This window comes from Sminthopsis crassicaudata, chromosome 2 (assembly GCF_048593235.1).
Source record: "Sminthopsis crassicaudata isolate SCR6 chromosome 2, ASM4859323v1, whole genome shotgun sequence".
In the NCBI taxonomy this organism is placed as follows: domain Eukaryota; kingdom Metazoa; phylum Chordata; class Mammalia; order Dasyuromorphia; family Dasyuridae; genus Sminthopsis; species Sminthopsis crassicaudata.
This window is the reverse complement of record NC_133618.1, coordinates 108,040,729-108,062,399: the sequence shown is the minus strand read 5'-3', so window position 1 is coordinate 108,062,399 and position 21,671 is coordinate 108,040,729. Positions and strand designations below refer to the sequence as shown.

The window sequence follows — 21,671 nt, the reverse complement described above, 5'->3', positions numbered from 1 at the left end:
AGGGACCCAGGAACATTAAAAATTGATAATTATATTTCAGTATTATTGGTGGATTTTTTTTGTTTGTTTTACTCACCTATTATTCATTTTTTAAATTTAAAATTTAAATACAATATAGAAAAGGAGAAAAAAGTGCCATGTGCACAACAAAACATAAGAGGAGTCAATATATAAAACTTGTATAATAAATACTACACATTATATTCAGACCTATCCATCTTTTCTTTGCTTCCTTATAGGAATTCTTTTCTTTTCTTTTGTACAGTTTTTACTTTATTCTTTTTTTTTCCCTCCCCAACCCTAAGGCGGCTACAATTTAGCTTGGATATGTTTATATTTATATATACATACATGTGAATATATATATATGCATATATATACATATGCACAGAAATATACATTGATATTTATAATCACAAACTTATATAAACATATATTCATATACATCTATGTGATATCGTACTAGGTATGTTTGTTCTATTTCCCTAAAGATGGATAACATTTTCCTTCATAAGTCTAAGTTTTCCATATTTTTCTAACTCTATCAACTCATCATCTTCTATACCACCACAATATTCCAACTTTATACTGTCTAGTTATTTTAAATTATCTAAAACAATATTAACATGTTTAAGCATGTGTTCCTTGTTTTTCTGTTTGATTTTATTTTTCATTAAATCTATTTTCATTTTAAATTTGTCTGAAATTATTATTACCTATTTTTTCAACCTATTAAATTTTGCTTGTGATCTTTATTATGTTTTATGCATATCTCTTGTTTCCTATCCCCCTTGACTCCTCTACTTTACTTCTTTCTGATATCTTGCCCTCATTTTACTTAACCTATTCCTCAAGCAAGGATACCTCCCTTATCTCCTCCCTTCTCCTTTTTGTTAGCCTCTTACTTCTTTTTGAATTTATATGATTTTATGTATACATATGTATGTATGTATGTATGTATGTACTGTTCCCTCTTTAACTCATTCCCAGTAAGAGGGAACTACCAACTTACTCCCCCATCCAAATCTTCTGTGTTGTTTTTTCCTCTTGTACCTCATTTGTATAAGATAATTAATCATTTTACCTTTTCCTACACATTTTTGCTTTTTAGAATAACATCATACTTACCTCTACCCCAAACTTTCTTTCAAACTACCCAATTATTAATGACAATATATATTTCCATATATATATATATATATGTCAAATTTCCTATTAAGTTCAGGTCTTTTTGCAACAAAATCTTGAAAATTTGGGAATTCATTGAATATCCCTTTTTTCCATTGATGATTATGCTTAACTTTGCTTGGTATAATATTTTCAACTGCAACCCTAGTTATTTTTCTCTGTCATATGTATATGTGCATACATATATATATATATGTGTGTGTATATCTATATCTATATCTATATCTATATCTATATCTATATCTATATCTATATATATGATAGTTTTTTTTTCTATTTCTATTTTCCTCTCCTATTCTAATACATCTTGGCCTCATAACTTCACTGACTTCTCCCCTGCCCAATTCTAATTTTCAAGGAGTAATTTTTGTCCTTAAGATGCTTGATCTCCTCATAAAAGAAGAAAAGGGACCCAGATGTGCAAAAATGTTTGTGACAGCTCTTTTTTGTAATGGCAAGAAACTGTTGACTAAGTATATGCCCATCAGTTGGAGAATGGCTGAATAAGTTATGGTATATGAATGTTATAGAATATTATTGTTCCACAATAAATGATCAGCAGAATAATTTCAGAGAGGCCCGGAGAGACTTACATGAACTAAGTGAAGTGAACAGAAACAGATGATCATTTTAGCGAAAGAACTCTGGGAGATGACTATGAACCACTACATAGAATTCCCAATCCCTCTATTTTTGTCCACATGCATTTTTGATTTCCTTCACAGGCTAATTGTACACTGTTTTAAAGTCCAATTCTTTTTGTACAGTAAAGTAACTGTTTCAACATGTATACATATATTGTATTTAACTTATACTTTAACGTATTTAATATGTATTGGTCAACCTGCTATCTGGGGGAGGGGATGGAAGGAAGGAGGGGAAAAGTTAAAACAAAAGGTTTTGCAGTTGTCAATGCTGGAAAATAACCTATGCATAAAATTTTGTAAAAATTAATTAAATTAATTAATTATTTTTTTTTTTAAAATCACTACTATTCCCATAGTAATTTTCTATGGTTGGATTCTTTCTCTTTTGCCTGCTCTTTTTGTTTTTGTAAAATGTATAGCATTTTGTTAGTATAATTATCTCCAGTCCTGGGGGATGAGAAATGGTGCCTCTGGCCTCAGGTTGTCCTTCGGTTCTTCCTCTCTAGCCTGGAACCTGAAAACAAGAACTTCACCCACCCCACTATAAGTACCCACAGGCAGCAACACTCCTGCCCCACTTCTATACTCACTTCTTCTCATTCAGGGCCACATATCTGGTAGCAATCTAGTCCTGGCATCCCTCTTTGCTGGCATCAGCAAAGGTTCCCTCAGTCTTCCCTCACTCAGATGCTCAACTCTGCAAACAGCCTGGGAGATGAAAATTCCTATGGTTGGAGCTAAGGCTACCCCAACCCAGCCAGCTCCAGAGCTTACGCTTGCTGTTTCAGCAGAGCTAGCCTGAAAATGTATATATTCTATAGGGACTAAATTTCTTTTCAGGTATCTTTCTTTGGATCTTCTGTGATTATACCTGAAGAACCACTGTTCTATCCTAATTCTTGTTTTACTGCTCTATGTTTGCCCTGAGGTATTATTTGTCTTGTTTGTGGGGAAAATCTGGGGAGCTTGGAATTTTTTGACCTACTCTGCCATCTTCTCAGAATTCTCTCTATAAGTGGTTTTCTAAGTAATCCTCTGTATTTTATTTTGTACATTAAAAAGAAGTATTTTATGAAGGACTCTGGGCTTCATCAGACTGCCAAAGAGGTCTATGACATGCATAAGCATATATGTAATATGATCAACTTATTAGATGGAATTCTGGGTGATTTAGGAAAGGAAGGGAATAAGAAGCCAGGATGAGAAGACAAATGGCACCAGTGGAAACATATCCATTTTGGTAAGAATTTAAATTGAAGGAGTAATTCATCCATAAACTTTTAGCCAACTAGATTTCATTCCCAATCATGGTTATCATTCTCCTCAAAGTCAAGGGCTAATTGTGTTATATTAAACCATAGATTTTTATTACTTCCTGGTCATACATCTAATTTATTTGCCTTCAGATCTCATGTTTTCTGAGGGGAACACAAATATTGAAACTAACACAACAAACTATACTTACCTCCAACAGACATTTAATTGCTTTTATTATGCACATGGTTCAGCTACCAGGCACCTGTTCACCATTATCATGGCATCCTCTTATCCAATCTTTGCCAGCCATACTTTGTGATAAAAAGGGCTAGTAGAATCTTTACCCTTAGGCAATTGTCTAGTGCTCTACTGAGATATTTCTAGCCTAGAAATGGTGTTTATTTTTGTTTTTGTTTTCAATAAGACTTTCTTTCAATAATGCTATGGCTTCTAAAGGAAATTTTCATTTACAATTTTCCTTCCTTCTTAATTTATTTTTTCTTAAAGTCATATATATTAAAAAGCAGCATGGCCCAGGAATTAGAGGGTTGGCTTTGTAGTCCTAACAACATAGTGGCCAAGGACAAGTGACTCAGTTTCTCAGTGCTTTTATATTATTTATATATTACAATATATTATATTTATTACATTATATATATACATATATATATATATATCACTGTTTAGAAAATGTATGTGCACATTGAAGTCTAAGGATGGTTTCCCTTACACAAGTAATGTGAAATAGGTAGCACAGGCATTGCTACGCTAATTTTACAAAAGAAAAAATTGTGGTCCAGAGAAATAAGATATCTTGTTCAAGGAAAAGCAACACCTCTGGTGGAAGGGCTTGTCCCTAGCCCTTTTTCAGGACTGCTTATTCATCTTCAGAATGTACCTTGCTACCCAATTCTCACCTGTGACATGCCCTGTGCCACATTCCAGTAAAACCATTTTTTCAGAGAGGTTAAACCAGATTGGGGTAACCAGTAGGGTCTCAAACCAATTGTTGAGTTAGGGGATATCTATCCCAAACATGTGAAGATGTCCCTCAGTGAAATGAGTAGATAAGAACAATTTGTTCCACTGGTAATGAAGGCACCTGAAGCAGGTGATATGTAGCTCTCTTAAAACTTGGTCAGACATTGAAGAAATCAAGAATATTTATTACATCTAGGTCATCACCAGTCTTTTTGATTTTGCTCATGCCACTGAACTTGACGATACTGGAAAACAGAATGAAGCTGACAACTTTGTGTAACTCTGTCTTGCTTAAATCCAATTCACACACAAGTAAACATGTCATCCCATGATGTCACTGATTTACTTTGAAAACAAAGGATGAACAGCAACAGTTAATCAATGACAAATTCAAATTTCTAGACTTCACAGCCAATGCCTTTTCCACTATACCATAGTACCTGTTTTCTTGAAAATCATAATCAAAATCCCTTGAGAATAAACAGTGCAATAGCATAAAATATCTTGTTGAAAGGTTAGACCCAAAACTGATTTGGAAGGAACTCTCTCATAGAATGATCTCAGCATTTGTCCTTGGCCCTTTGCTCTTCAACATTTTTAGTAGTGCCTTGGATGAAGGCACAAATGGCATTCTTATCACTTTTACAGATGGCATAATACAGGGAGGGATAGGGCACATGCTGGATTAAGAGTCAGATCCCATCCATAGTGTGTTAGGATTGAATAATGTGATAAAGCAAATACAAAGAAATCCAAGGACATAATGGGAAGAGGAGTCTGTCTTGGGTAGAGTATGGCTGGACAATGATTTAAGTGAAAATGGTCTTGGAGTTTAGTAGATTGCAAGCTCTTTATCAGTCAAAGAGTGATAGTCTAGCCAAAGAAGGCAATCTGTCTTGAGAGTTATCATGTACAAAAAAGAAGGAGAACTCTGATCAGGAATATTGTATTCCATTCCAGTCATCCCTTTTTTACAGAAGTCACTGATAAGTCAAAGAATGTTCAAAAAGAGATTAAGAAGGATAGTGATCACTTATAAGAACTATGGGGGTTGAAGCTATAGAAGAGAGTCTGACACAGACAATATCTGTTTATACACATTTGGAAGGCTACTATATGGAAATTCATTAACTGCCCTGCCCCATAGTGCAATCATATTATTGTCAATCAACAATAACTTATAAAGCATTAAATATTGTCATATTTAGGGATAAAAGAAAGTCAATAAAAGCATGGTCCCTGTCTTTAAGAATTTTACATTCAAATGAGAGAATCAATAAGCATATGTAAGCATATGTCTATTTACATAACCAATACATACCATGTAAATGGAAAATAATCTCTGAGGGAAGGCATTGGCAGTGGGGGCAAATAAGAAAAGACTTCCTATACATGGGTTAGATTATGTATATTATGTATTATGTATGGGGAAGATAAGTATATTTCAGTTTAGTCTAAGTGTAACTCTAATGCTCTGGCCCTTTATTGCCTGAGGACCAGATCTAGTAAACACTTTCATCTATAACCCAAGTCACTCTAGAAAGTTGGAAAGTCTCTCATTTCTGTCCTTGGCTCAAGTCCTTACTATATTTTCTGAATTTTTAGGGTCCCAGCAACTAAGAGCCATTTAAATTCTTAAGAGTTATCAGCTTTTACAAAGGAATATTTACTCCAAAGGTATAGCAATAATAAACATATAGACATATTCTTATAACACCTCATGGATATAATCCCTTCTATAACACCTCAATCTCTGGGGAGAAAAGAGATACATAAGCTATACAACTAATGAAAAAAAATGACACTTTTAAACATTAGTAGGCCAAGACAGAATTTACATATCTATGTCACTCTTTCTGTCTTCCAGAAGCAGGTCCTAGAGTCTATCATGTGAATTTATCCATCTTGGGCAATCTGGACATGGGCCAAACCCCTATTAGTTACATGAGAGAAAATATTTTTAAAGTTATCAACATCTAAAAGTAACTGGGATATTAAGGGTTTTCCTTTACTGGAGATCTTCTAGTTATGGCTTTATGAATGATTCTAGAGAATATTTTATTGGGAATACTGTTCAGCTGGGGGACAAGATGACCTTTGAAGTTCATTCCCACTCTGAAATTTGGAGCACTTTTGAAAAAACACATTTTTAAAAATCCATATTTAAATATGAGACAAGGATGAATAAACTTAGACAATATAGTGAAAAGAACATTAGATTTGGTAAAAATGGATCTAAATTTGAATTTCTGGGCGGTAACTTTTATACAATTAAATTGGAAACCTCCAGATAACAATGAATTGATACTCTTCTCACTTTTTATTTCTTAGATACTAGAAAACTATTCAGATCACTAACTGATAAGTATCTATTCCTTTCATGCCAATAAAAGAAGCATTATTCCAAATCATATGTCAATGTAATCTATGAGTAATCATTTAACTTAAATAAATAGAAGGGGTGTAGAGTGGAACAAAGATTTGCTTTACAGGGATTATGTATATGTATATCTCTAAGAAACATGACACAAACACACATACATACACAGAGAATTAAGTGACTTGTCCAGGGCCACACAAGATACTAAGTGTCTGAGACTAGATTTGAACTCAAGAAAATGAGTCTTCTTGACTACAGGTCCAGCACTCTAAGCACTAAATAGTTGTATTCAAGTATTTGAAAGACTTTCACTATGGAAGAGAGATTACATTTATCTTGCTTGGGGCTAGCAAGTATAACTAAAGGCAATGCATTAAAAGTGTCCAGGTAAAATTAGGTTTGATGAGAGGCAAAATCTTTTCACAGCTGGAAATATCTCAAAGTAGAATGGTGTATCTCAAGTAGTATGTTCAAGCTAACAAGATGCTAGATCATCACTTACCAGATATATTATAGGAGGAGTATTTTTTAGATGAACACTATGGTAACTTCCATTGCCCAAATTCTATGATTCTGTGAATTCAATGAACTTAATGGCTCTTTTGTCCAACTATAAATATCATAGTTTGTAAGTCACAAAAAATAAATGTTCACTGACCAAATAGTATTTATTCAGTCTCTGCATGCATCTAGTGTTCTCTACATATAAACCACATACACATATATGTGATATGTACATATCAAACCATAAGTGTTTAGTGATATGTTAATAAAAACACAGTTTGATCAGTCTAAGTATTTGTTTTAGGCTCAGGAAAGTCCAAATGTAAGCAGAACTTCCACTGTGGATATGTATTGTGTAGGAGTCTAACACTGCTCTCACCAATTCTCAAACACTGTAAAATGACCTAGTGGTCAGAAGGTCCCAGAATCAATTTTTTCATACAGTGGTACAGATTAAGGATAGAGTTCTACTCTTAACTCTGAAATTCCCACTGTTGATTTAAACCAGACCCTTAGTATTATTTTAACATAGGTTTTGGATTTAATTATCTTAAATGTCTATGAGAATGCATACAATTCCCAAACTGTTTATCTCTTTTTATGGTAAAATCTCTTCCCCTATCCCTAGAAATCTGTTTTAATTATTTAATCAGTTTGGCTGAAACTCACAAAGCATTAAATTGTTAGTTGTTACTTAACATTCCTTATAAATTGCATTTATTAATTTCTGGATAGAGACTTGTCCATGGCTACAGTAATTTAAATTAGTACCACATGGTTACAGACTGCTGCTGAATGATGATTAAATCTTTGGGGCAAATTCAGTTCCTTAAGATATTTAAATGACACTAGAGATAAGCTAACCAAATTTTGGTCCAAGAAGTTACAATTTATCAAAAATGTAATAAACCATGGCCAGAATATTCATTGTAAGCAGCACATAATGTGGTCCATGAAATGACATTTTAGCATCTCTTTTACTGTGGTCACAGTCAAGTTTGCTGACAGTGCAGACCCAGTAATGCTCCATTGATATTGAACAGTTTCTATCTATAAGGTACTTTGCAATATTGTGTGTTTTTATACACTCAAGCATCTCTAACACTAAATCAGTCATTATGTTATTTGACTTGGTGACATTTTTTTTCCCTTGTGCTCTAATTTTTCTGGTACAATCAACATAGTTCCATATTCTAACAATATTTTAACAATAAGAGGAGCTGTGGTCACAGAAGGGTACTATATCAACACAGAATTTTCAATTGATGGAAATGGATATCATCTGACATTTTCCCATTATTTCATAGAGGAAGAGTACTTGTATGATCAAGAGTGTCTGAATGACTCATTTAAAGTCAGAGACAGAGCTAGAATCCACATGTCCTTATTCTTAGTATGTTGCTGTTTCCATTGTTTCTGGTGATATCATTAATCCAGTAACATCATTATATTGAATGGCTAGGGTCATATATTAGATATAATGCTAGGTCTGGAGTTAGGAAGACTCATCTTCCTGAGTTCAAATCACTCCTCAAACATTTACTAGCTGTGCGATCCTGGAAAAGTCACTAATTCTGCTTACCTCCACTTCTTCATCTATAAAATGAGCTGAAGAAGAAAATAACAGAAAGGGACCATGAAGACCTGAACAACAATGGCAACATCACTATGGGAGAGTACATAGTTGATGGAAGGCTGGTATAAGAGTCAAAAAGAACTAGATTCAAATCTTGCCTCTAAAATGTACCACTGTAGCTATGTGGCCATGGAGAACCACTTAATCTTCCAAGTAATCCAGTTATCTCTCTAAATCAGGGTTTCTTAATCTGAGGGTTCATGAACTTTAAAAAAAAAACTTCACAAATATTTTGATAACTATTTTTTGTAATCCTACATATCTTATTTAATTTTTAATTTATTCATTCAAATTTATTTATTTATTTTTGTTATTTATTATATTATATTATGTATTTAAATATGCATTTAAGTATTATTCTAAAAAGGGGCCCATAGGTTTTCCTGGACTTCTAAAATTCAGTGTCATGAACAAAAGTTAAGAACCCTTCCTTTATGTTGATCTATTTCAAAGAGTTACTGATTTATCAAAAGATCACATACGTATAGGTCTAAAATTATAAGAATTCAACCCCCCAACTATATAGATGAGGAAATTGAGACCCAGGAAGGTCAGTTAACTTGCCCAACATCACACAGGTAATAGTGTCAGAAGCAGCCTATGAACCCAGCTCAGTGACTCTGGGATGTCTTTCTTTGGTTTCCTCCCTCTACATTGGTAGGATTAATGTCTGGACCATAAATTCCCTACACTGATTTCCTATATTCATGAAATCATAGAACAAAAACAAAACAAAAAAGAAGAGCAACTAAATGAAGAAAAATCTACAAATCTAGTGTTTCTCACTTAATTCTTTACAATTTAAACTCTAGACAGTTGTATATATACTCAAGATAAAGAAGACAGCATAAGCACCTCCTATTGGAAAACCTAGCCAAAATGCTTGGGTAAAATAACAAAATCAATGTATAAAATAATAGATTCATCTTCCTGCAGCTAAAGATAAATATTAAATAATCCAAGCGGCTGCCTGCTGAAAATTAATTTCTGTAAGGCAAATAGTGTAGTATGTACAGTATGTGTGTTTCAATTCCTGTTTGGCAATGTGCCTATTTTAAGCATATAGTACAGACCTTTGAAGTACTTGGGCTGCTCTGATAACACACACACACTTAAACAAAAATTGCTTCCTTGCTGCTCCCTAGCAGCAGTGTCTTCTAAAAAGTCTGTTTGGGATTGTCAGGATCCAAACTAATACCAGGTATTCAGCCTAAAAACACAACATTTTTTTAATGCATTAATGATACATTGTACCCCTTCTGAATTGAATTGTTCCCAAAGACGAGAGTGACATTAACTTATTAGAGTTGTCTCAAAGTGCCGAACCCACTGCAATTTGGCCTCCCCAAATTATAGTCAGGTGCATTTGCCTGTGTGGAGCAGGTTGAAACAGGATACACAGTGAGAATAATACTCTAGATAGAGCCCTCTAATGATTAATTTACACTAGAAAGAAAGGAAAAAAGGGCAAATAATACATTGTATTCTAAATCATGAAACTATTATAGTTATTCTGTGTGCCTGTTCTTAGACAATCTAGGAGATAATCTTTTGCTTTTTTTTTTTTTTTTTTTTTTTTTGGTTGTTGCTTTAAACTGCTATACATAAAAATCTAGCCACCCCATGCAGTGTCTCTAGAAAACCCCAAAAATTCAATACATTCCATTGCAGTACAAACAGGAGAGTTTTAAATGTATAACAAAACAAAAAGAAAACAAAAATAACCAAGTATAATTTCATAGTCTTTTTTTTTTCTTTTAGTTTATAGGAATATTTTTATGTGTTTGTGAGGTCCTTCCAGAGAATTTATCACTTAAATTAGTTGCTCTGTAAAATGTAAGCTTGAGGACAGAGACTTTGTTTTTTTTATAGATTGCCCAGCACATGGTAAGTGTTTAGTTAACATTCAATATTTTTACTTCCTTCCTTCCTTTTTTCCTCCCTTTCTTCCTTCTTTTCTTCCTTCCTTCCTTCCTCCCCCCTTTTTTTCCTTCCTTCCTTCTTTTCTTCTTTCTATCATGTTTATATCTCTTTCTATCAAGTTTTATTTTCTATTTACCTTTATTTATATGCTCAACAATTATCATAATGTCTTCTTCACAAATAACATGGTCAGTGAATTGAATTTTACTGGGGTGAGAATGAGAAACAGAGAGGCAAAGAGTGATAGGAAAAGACCTGTATAAAAAGAACTTTATTGTTCATTTTTAATCCTCTCTCCATTCACTTCCAGGTTTCTTTCATGATAAACCATCTCCACATTCTGAGCTTCCTCTGGAGTCAATGATATTGTTTCCCCTCTTCAACAACCTACAGAAGGCTCTTCATGTCTTCATGTACTGACCAAATTCAAACTTGCGTCACAGCATTCTGTGTTGTTCTGAATACCTCCTGGAATGTCATCTGGTCTTCATTCTCCATTGTAAACCAATCTGAGCTGTTGGACATTTGCCCCTGAGGTGGCTGTACTTCAGTGCTGGGCAACGTGACTTGGGGGAATATATTTAACAGTTGAGGCCATATGTTCCTATCATCTGCATATCATGGAGCCAAACAGAACTTCTCAAGTTAAGAACACACTGAATGGCAACAGCTACCTTCATGAAGCCTGGGAGAAGGATAAGAATTTAGCATGTTCACATAGTTAGAGAGGAGGCCTTTTCAATTATGAAGATAAGGATTCAAATGTTTATGCAGCATTTTATGGTTTTCAAAGTGCTTTGCATATATTACCTCATTTGCTCCTTACAACAATTCTGTAAGGAAGGCACTCTTATTATCCCTATTTTTCAAATGAAGAAACTCATTGGAAAAAGTCAAGTGGGTCACAGCTAGCATGTGTCTTACAGCAGGTTTGGACTCAGATTTTCCTGATTCCAAAACCGTGTTCTATCCATTGAACTGATCTAGGTGCCTAAAATAATAACTTCTAGTACAATAATGTTATTAACAAGTATACCTGTGATTTCATTACTATAAGAATCTTCCAATGAAAAATTGCTGCTATTAAAGCAGACCAGTAAATATCAGGCAACTTTGAGTCTCAGGGGAATTGTTTAAGGGTACTGAGAAGTTTAGTAATTTATCTAGGGACTTACAAACAGTATGTGTCAAAGGTGACATAGCCCTGTTTTTCTGATGTCTAAGCCAACTTTTTATCCATGACTTCATGCTGCTTCTCAAAATCATAATCATGATGTTGATAGTGAACTCAACTCTATTAGAACCAGAGTGTTTTCACAAATAAAATTATTCCCTATATTCTAACTCTTATTGACCAATCAAAAGATTTAGGAAAGATTTTTAATAGGTGCTGTCATACTAAATATTCATAACCTCCAAACTATGCTGAGTGAAAAGCTCTTAAAACATTAGGAATCTTGTAAAGGAAAACCATGTGAGAAGAGAAAGAAGAATATCTCCTCTCTTGTCATTTTATCTGCTTGTGGAGTTGTACCAAAGATATTTTCAGTAAGTCTAAAGAAGATAAGCTTGCATCCCCAAATTTCAATTCAATTACAATCAATCATTTTAGCCACTTGCATGAGAGCTCGCCAAACACTAAATGACAAACAATAACAGGAGAAAAAATATTTGTCTCTTGATTATTTCTACCTGATCCTAATGAACATGAAGATGAAGAGGGTGAAGCAATAATAACAACTGATAATTTTATATAAGAGTTTCAAGTTTGTAAAAGGTTTCACTTTTATTTGAGCCTTAAAACAACTCTTTCAAGTTGGTATTATACTATGGGTATCATTAAATTATTTTTATATGTAAAGGTCTAAGAGATTACATGATTTGGATATGTCCATTTTCAAATAAGTCTAAAAGTGAAATTTTAATCCAGATTTTCCAGATGTCCAATAATGTCCTAATGGCCTTTCATGACTAAGACTAATATTAAAATCCAGAGAGGAAACAAAAGAATTGGAAAGTGGATAAGTATCTTGTTTCTCAGGATGATTTAGTCTATACATTAATTAAGGGAAATTAGTGCCACTCTTTATCAGTCAGCCTTATAGATGAGCAGAGTAAATGGCACAGAAGGTATGACTTAAGTGATAGGGATACTGTGAGAGAAAGTGAAATAAATTTAGCATCAGAAAGCTAGGGTTGTTGTCACCTAGACCCTAGCTTTTTAACATCAGACAGACTTTTCAACTGTGAGTCTCAGTTTCCTCACCTGAAAAGCGAGAATAAGCAAATATGTGTCCTATCTCAGAGAGGGTTGGTGTAAGAAGTGTCATATAATTGTAAGTGATTGTTCTTCTCAGTATTACAATTTCAATGACATTCAGAAGATTTCCTCCCTACCTCTGAAGTATCCCTTCCACTGATGTTTGACATCCATTTTGCAAAAATTCAGTCTTTTATTCTATAATTAGAAAAAAGATTTAAAATATCCATAACCCTGGAAGAGGACTTAAATTCCCATTCAATTTGTTGTTGTTGTGGAGTCATTTTTCAGTCATGTCTGACTCTTTGTGATGCCATTTCAGGTTTTCTTGGCAAAGATATTGGAGTGGTTTACCATTTCCTTCTCCAGTTCACTTTACAGATGAGGAAACAGGCAAATAAAGTTAAGCTATTTACCCAGAGTCACACAGCTAGTAAATGGATGAGTTCCTGATTCCAGTGCTTGAATTCTATCTATGTACCACCTAACTGCCTTCCTTATCTCAAGTCCTTTCTGGAAGGCAGATTTCTATGAGGTAGGATTCAGGTCTTTGAGTAAATATGAAGAATATTGGGCACCTGAAATGTGGATATTTGGGAACAGCCTTCAGGACTTGTAAGGAACAAATGAAAGTATAGAGAAAGAAAAAACTGGGAGCAACAAAGATAAGTTTTATCATTTCATATGTTTTCTAAAGGCAATCTCTGTTACTTTTGATTTCATTTTATTTGATTACACACACACACACACACACACACACACACACACACACACACACTTCCAAGAGCATTTATGAAACAGAGAATTATTTAGAATTTGAAGCCTTGAGTCATAGGATCATAGGACTTAAAGATGGAAAAGATCTTAGAGATAATATAATCCAAGTGGTTCATTTTACAGATAAGAAAGCTGAGGCTGAGAAGTTAAATGACTTACTTATACTTAAATGACTGGCTTTATTTCCAAAGCCAGGATCCTTTTCCACCTTAATATATAGTTCAAACTAGCAACATGACCCAAGTTCAAGTCTGACCTCATACGCTTACTAGCGATGTGATTCTGGGCAAGGCACTTAGTTTCTGTTTGCCGCAGTTTCCTCACTACAATGGGAATAATAGCAGCAGAGATACTATGTGGCAGAGATACTGGGAGGATCTAAAAGAGATGATATCTGGAAAGTGCTTAGTATATAAATGCTTATTGCCTTCTTCCCTCCCCTGCCTGTATGCCTTCCCTATTCTTTGTGACTCTATAACACATGGGAGTTCTTTCCCTACCATCTATCCTTTGCCATTAAGTAGTAGCAAATAAGTATGTGATAATATAATATATAAAGGGAAAATATGAAACGTATTAGAAAATGAATACAATTTCACTGGAGCTACTAGGGTAAAGATTTTGCCAGTTGGGATACTGAGAAAATAAACTGTTTCCAAAAGAGTCAAGAAAGATTTGTGGCAATGCTCTCTGGACCTGAAACCAGCTTCACTTTTCCCCCCTCTAAGACACAATTCCTTCAAAGTAAAGAGAAAAACGTCTCTGTAGAGAATTATGTCCCTCTCATGCTCTGTGAGCAATCTGTCTCTGGACTCACCTGGCATTATACAGTTAGTACAAAGAGCTCCTTTGTGGCTAGGCCTGTACACTTGGATTACTCTTAAAGATACTCTGAGACAGGTTACCTGTCAGGAGTGAAAAACTCATTCCAACATGAATAACATCACCAAGGTTAATGGGCTTTATTATTTCAGTAGTAATTGGGGGGAATTCAAGAGCCCAGCTGCATGCTGGCAGGTAAGCTTGCCAATCACAATATATGCTTGGTGCAAGGAGAAGTGGTGAATTTTTTTGACCTTATTCTCCATTGAGGAAGTCTATCCCTTCATGTTGTTTTTGGCTCAGTTGACGTCATCCAGATGTTTAGTCTACACAATGCCAAACATCTGGTTCTTTAGCATCACAAAGGAAGGATCTGAGGATTAACTGGATTTTTCACTTTTCATTGGAATCTTTTGCCTATTTTTGAACACAGGTTTCATTTCCCTCCCTACTTTTGCTTCTGTATGAAGACCACAGAATTGTTCTCCCATTCCACCTGTGACAATTCTGACAATCCCTTCCTCCCCAGGGGGAAAAAAAGTCAAGATTTGATGTGGGGAAAAGTATAAAGGAAAAGCAATCTGCAGTAATCATGTGTTCAGTCAGAACTCTGGTCATTGCAGGGTCGGGTTGCACACCTCCTCATTCGGCTGAGCTGTGTGTTTTTACTATTTCAAATTTAATACTTTTTTTCTAATATATTACACGTTACCTCCCATGTATTTAAACTGTACTTAAAAGCATGCTAAGAACTGGTAATTCTTTAATGGTTGTTCACTTACAAGCGATTGTGGGTCATTACACAATCATTTAAAGAGCATTAATGAGAAGCATTTAATGGTTTTAGTAGAATATCATTGTAAGGGACAGGGGAAAAGTTACTGGCTGTAAATTTTTATGACCATTTCTTACAAAACGTATTACTTTAAAGATTTATGTATGTAACAATGAGTACAATAAAAGCCATGCTAAAAATAATTTGAAATCAAAGTAATGCATAGAGATAAGTCCCTGCTTTGCTGCTGTTGTGTACCCTACTGCTGAGGAAGGCTTTCTCTTGCTCTCTTTCATTCTATGCCTGTCGTACACACCCTCTTCATTATTGCCTCTCAGAATCCTTTTCTCCCTTCAAGGCTCAACTTAGATGTCACCTTCTCTGTGAAACCTTCCTTAGTATCCCCCAGTTGCCTCTCTCCTACTTTAAATTATCTTTCATCATGCTTATTTATGTATACACTGTATTTTGTGCACACCACTTCTCCACAGTAATGAAAAATCCTCCAGATTTCATCTTTGCATCAGTAACACTTAGCTACTTGCTAACACATAGTAGGCACTTAATAAATTTAATTTGTTGAATTGAATTTGAAAACTATTGCAGAATAATCAAAGGTAAAATGTGATAGAATTAAGCCTCTGAACAGTTTGTTTAGCAACCCAGCATTTAGTACAATGCTTGGAATATAGTAGGTGTTTAATAAATGTTTATTGTCATATTATATAAGGAGTCAGTGTAAGAACTGAGCCTATAGTTAGAAATGTGCTGAAATTAGTAGTTTACATGTTGTTTTCCATACTAAGCTTTGTCCCCTATTCAGTATACTCTTCATAAGTAAGGTACTGTCTACTAGGAATACAAAGATGAAAATCACAAGATCAGGGTCATCTTATCCACCTTCTCATTTAACAGATGAGGAAACTAATGGCTAGAAAAATAAAGAACCTTATCCTAAGTCACACAAGTAGAAAATGACAGAGTGGGAACCAAAATTCAGACCATCTGACTAATAATCTGACTCTTTCCATTGTGACACTTTGTACACTCTTGACCTTAAACAGGAAAGGGCAAAACACATGACCAAATGAGTGTCATACAAGATAAGACGTGATAGGAGAAGAGGGTCAAAAAAATGACTTGGTAAATTATAGAAGGGAGAGATCATTTTCACTTTATACATCAAGGAAAACTTCATGGAGAAAGTAGTATCTGAGCTGGATCTTGAAGAAATACAGTTATTTGAACTGGAGAAGTCCATTCTAGAACTGAAAGATCTGTATAGAGGGGACAGAATACTTTTGGGTGTCATTTTATGAGAAGTCTTCCTTTGCTTCTTAGACTTTTTTCTTCTCAAATTATAATGTGTATATTGTGTAATGTATATCTATATAATTAATACATTGTTATTATAAATATATACATATATATATACACATATATCTATGTAATACATAGTTACCTCTGAACAGATTGTATCTTTCCAGTAGAGTATAAGTTTCTTGAGGCAAAATGCTTTTCATTTTGTCTTTATAATTCCTTTGCCTAGCACAGCATAGTGCACATAAGCGCAGGGTAGGTATTGGATTACACTGATTTATATTAAAACTGGTAATTCAGTTTTTCTAGAAGGAATTGTGCTTGAAGAAGAGAGTGAAATAAACCTAAATAGATAGGCATATGCCAACAAATCACCATCGCAGCAACAAAAAACCAGAAATTGAAAATGCAATCTTTTCCAGACTGATAGTCTACAATATAAAATTGAGTACTAGAAGGAAAATGGATATGGTTCTAGAAATCTAGACAGGCAAATCTTTCTGAGATAAGATTAAAAAGCCCTCCTCTTACTCAGAAAAGGCCCACAACGCCATACTTCTGGAAGAGAAAATAGGCTCTGGAGTAACCTTATTAAAGTGCTTTAATAACACAAACAGTCATCATATTATGCCTGGTTTTGTCCAGTTGTGATTCTCTCAGAATACATAATGAACAAGACAATGCCCCCTTTCCAGTATTCTTGCATAAGTAGGAGAATATTTCTAATTAAAAAGGCAGAGTTAGCACAGCCCGTGAATTGAACTGAACCATATCTCTAGAAATGCTGAGATTTTTACTGTTTGCATTAAGTAATGCTTATATTTCTCTCTGAATCTGGCCCAATACCCATTACTAATAAGATGAAGATTTAAGATAACTTGGTCAAAATATGGTGAATTACAACTTTTAATTAAAATGTAGAAAATAGTTGCTTTAAAATAAACATGATAATACTTTCATGATCATTAATTTTTTATGGCGAGAACAACAAAAACAACCTGAATATTTTAGAGTTTGACATTATAAAACCAGGCAAAGGGGATTTTTCAGAAAGTTATAGATACAACAAAGACAAGGGCTTGTGTAGTCATCTACAGCTCTATTCCCATTAGACAATCCAGCAGACTGCTCCATATGCAACTGGATTCACAGTCATATCTTCCCATTATGATAGTCAAATTAGTCTAGCCATGATGGGGATGGGGACAATGAGAAGTTAAAATGAGCTCACACCATATTCTTCATGCAATAGACACTAGACAAATGCTTGGTCATGATGGGATGGGTCCTTCAAATTAATGTCCTTGACATAAGGGACTGTGTCAATTATCCTTCATGTATCTATCAGTATATAAATTGTTACCTTAGATCAAGACTGTAAATTTCTTGGGAGTAGAGACTGTTTCCTTCTGTCTCCAAATCCTTAACAACTACCACAAAGCCTTGCATGTATTAGTTTCAGGGATGTGCAACTGGCAAACTGCTATGTCCATGGTGGTTAACTATTTGTTATATAAATAAAAATTAGTCAGATTGACCCTTATTTGGGAATGTTTAAAAGAATCCTAAAGGACACAAGTAGAAATAAGTGATGCTCTAATTAAGCTTTTTTCCCCCACTTTATCTTTATGGAGCTAGTTTGAATATCTTCCTAAAATGATTTTGCTCTTTGGCTGATTTTTAACTATCTGGTTTGGTTAGATGAATTAAGCAAAATATGTTATAAATAAAGCCAAGATCATACAATTATTCTCCATATGAATCAATTAAATTTGAGGGGAAAATAACTATTTTATGGTTATAATATAGCCTTTAGCTCAATGCCAAGGTGCTCTCAAATGAGTGCTATTGGAACCATAATGTGGCTTTGGAAAGAGAGCTTCAGTGGTTTGGTAGAAACTATAAAAGCAATGGAAATTGAATGTCTTACTGGTGGGTCAGAAATGCCATCTTTTTTTTATACAAAGCCATGTTTTTGTATTCCCGATCTTTAAATTATATATTTCTTACCTTATATTCAACTGCATATTCCAAATCTCCCATTAATCAATGAGATTCTGTCTTTTTGGGACTGTTCAGTTGTTTTCTTTTTTCAAGAGCAGCTCCATACTCTGTGGAAATAAACAGACACAGAACAATATAGCATGTTGGAAAAGCCTGTGATCTGTCCCTTTGGGCAGACATTATTCCTTCTTCATAGATTCGGGATTTTAGCTGGCAAGTGAAATAGCAGCAGGGGGTCCCAACATCATTCTCAAAGTCCTAACCATGCTTCCTGGTATATCATAATGATTTCAAAACAAACCAAGAAATGTTTATGGATTATGCCCAAAGGGCTATAAAATTGTACATGCCTTTTGACCTACGTGAATCCCAAAGAGATCAAATAAAAGGGAAAAGGATCTATAAGTACAAAATAATGTTTATGTTATTTTTATGGTGACAACGAATTGAAAATTGACAGGATGTTCATCAATTGGGTAATATTTGAACAAATTGTGATATATGATTGTGATGAAATACTATAGTGCTATAAGAAATAATGAACAGATTTAAGAAAAACCTGGGAAGATGTATATGAACATATGCAATATGCAGTGAGTAGAACCAAGAGAACATCATGCACAGTAATATTGTAAAGATGATAAATTGTGACTTAGCTACTCTGATCAAGACATGATCTAAAAATTACAAAAGACTGAAGATAGAAAATTGCTACATGCAAAAGACTATGAAGTCTCAATACAGATCAAAGCATATTATTTTTACTTTTGTGAGATTTTTTTTCCTTTTGTTCTTTCTTCTTTCAGAACATGCCTGATGTGGAAATATGGTTAACATGATCGCACACACATAATATATCAAATTGCTGACCATCTTGGGAATGAGGAGAGAGTTGAAGGAGGGAGGGAGAAAAATTTGGAACTCAAAATATTATGAAAATGGATGATAAAATGATCCTTACATGTAATTAGAAAAAATGCTAATTTACAAAACAAAAAAGAGAAGACAATGATCTAAAACAATTCTAAAAGACTCATAATGAAAAATGTTAATCATCTTCAGATAATTGAATTTTGAATGTAGACTGAAACATACTTTTTTAAAAGATTTCTTTTTCTTTATTGTTTACTTTTGCAACATGGCTAATATGAAAATATGTTTTGCATGATCTGAAATGTAAAATTGAAATCAATTTTCTTGAAATACCAAGAATGGGGAGGGGCAAAAAAGCTGGAGGCAAAAATTTGAAAATAAAAATTTTTAAATGATTGTCAGAAGATGTTATTTGTAACTGGAAAATAACAAAATCAATGAAAATAAATTTTAAAAGGAAATATTTCTTGAGCATATACTAAGTATAACATACACAATATTTTGAAGGAGACAGGTAAGCATGCATAGTCCTCTACATTGCATGCCTTATAACCCTAGCTCCAAAAAAAATATTTTCTCATATTGAACTTAATGAAAAGGAAAAAAAATTAAAGAGGAAATATAAGATAAACATCTAGGCAAAATTTTGAATAAAGCAAAGGAAAATATCATAAGAGAAAGGGAGGAAAGAAGTAATTTCAATTCACTATCATAATTTCATGAATTAAAATGAATTGAAATTAAATGACTTGAAAGAGAAGCTGAAAGAACAGAAAAGAGAATACCTTGGCAGCTTGCAGTATCAAAATACAAATATCCTAGTGTATTCTGACACTCTACATCTTAACTGTCAGAAAAGAATGCAATGAATTTGTGAATTATACTAAGAGTCTATAGAAGTCTTTATAAGATACCTGGTTTTACATGTCATTGGGAGAAAGGTAAGTTAAAAATAGGCATTCCAATTTAGCAAATATTTCCTTCTGTCTTTGTCTAGAGTCACAAAGGTGCAACCTGTTCTTCCTGTTTATTGGAGCACTGTTTTTGTTTTTGTTTTTGTTTTTTTTTCCAATGAAGTATGAAATAACATAGGTTACCAAAACATCCCACCAAAGATGTGACTAGTCTTCCCATATGCCATGCACCTTTTTACCTTCTGAATAATTTTTTTTTAATTCTCATTTTAGTGGGTAGGCTGTTTTCCCAAAGAACAGTCACGTGGAGTTATATTTAATTATGCTGTTCAGGACAAACTTCAGAAGACACATCTAACAGACTACCAAAAAATATGAAATTTTAGAGAGCATCCAGCAAGAACAGAAAGTTATTCCTCTTTCTTTAGCACATAACTTCAGAGACCACTGCTAACTACTCTCCTAGAATACTCAAGATCAACTTTTACAATAATGACTACGGATTGCTATGTGAAAAAATCAGGGTCCCATCCCCACCCCATTAATGTTTTCATGGCTATTAGTCTTTCCTTCTACCAAATCTCCCCTGCTTTGAAATAAATAGCTAGGAGATAACCAAGCAAGTATCACACTATTTAGAAAACAGTGAATTGTTCACATTTTCTTAGGGGCATTGACTCTGCTCACCAATGAACAAGCACATTTTAGGCTTCTGTTTTGTGCAAGGCACTATGCTGGTTCAGCCCAAAGACTATGCAAAGACTAAAATGAAACATTGCTCTCAAAGTGGTGTTATTTTTTTCAGGGAAGACAAAATTTACAAAAAATATTTCATATAAAATTCTACATTAAATTAGTAGAATATATATTTTTGGAGGGGAAGACCTCCAATATCAATTTGAAAGATGAAAAGATTAGGAAAATATCCATATATAAGTTATCTCTTAAAAAGTTTTGAAGGATATAAAAATTTCTAACATTCTGAACATGAAGCAAAAACACATTTCGGGTATGGTGAACAAATCTGTGTAAATCATAAAGATAGGAGATAGAATGTAAGGAACAAGAGGAAGACCTGTTTGAATCAGACCACAAATTATAGGAAAGAAAGGAATGTTTAATTGATTTAGAAACATAGGTTAGAGATTCAGATGTCCTATGCATAGTGGGAAGGACTGGTTCTCTTCTTAAGGCTCCTGCCCTCATTATTCCTATGCATCTTTCCTACTCTTTATGATCAGGAAGGATAAACAGAGTTGATAGGTTCTAGTTTATGTTCCAAACTCAATTTCAAAAATCATTTGCCTAATTTGGTTTTCAACATGTAAGATAAGCAGATTGTTAAATAATATTGGTAATAGATCATATAATCTTAAATCATTTTTTAAATTCATAGTCATAACTAATTTG

General features: G+C 33.9%; 1 long non-coding RNA gene across 6 annotated transcripts in view; it reads right to left on the bottom strand.

Annotated features, from left to right (window-relative positions):
* The window catches only part of LOC141554735 (uncharacterized), a 983,981-nt gene that overhangs the window by 367,010 nt on the left and 595,300 nt on the right, over nucleotides 1–21,671 (bottom strand). For all 6 annotated transcript variants that reach the window (XR_012485934.1, XR_012485933.1, XR_012485929.1 and 3 more), the window contains one exon: nucleotides 18,481–18,581. This is a non-coding gene — a long non-coding RNA (uncharacterized LOC141554735). The remainder of the gene's footprint in view (nucleotides 1–18,480; nucleotides 18,582–21,671) is intronic.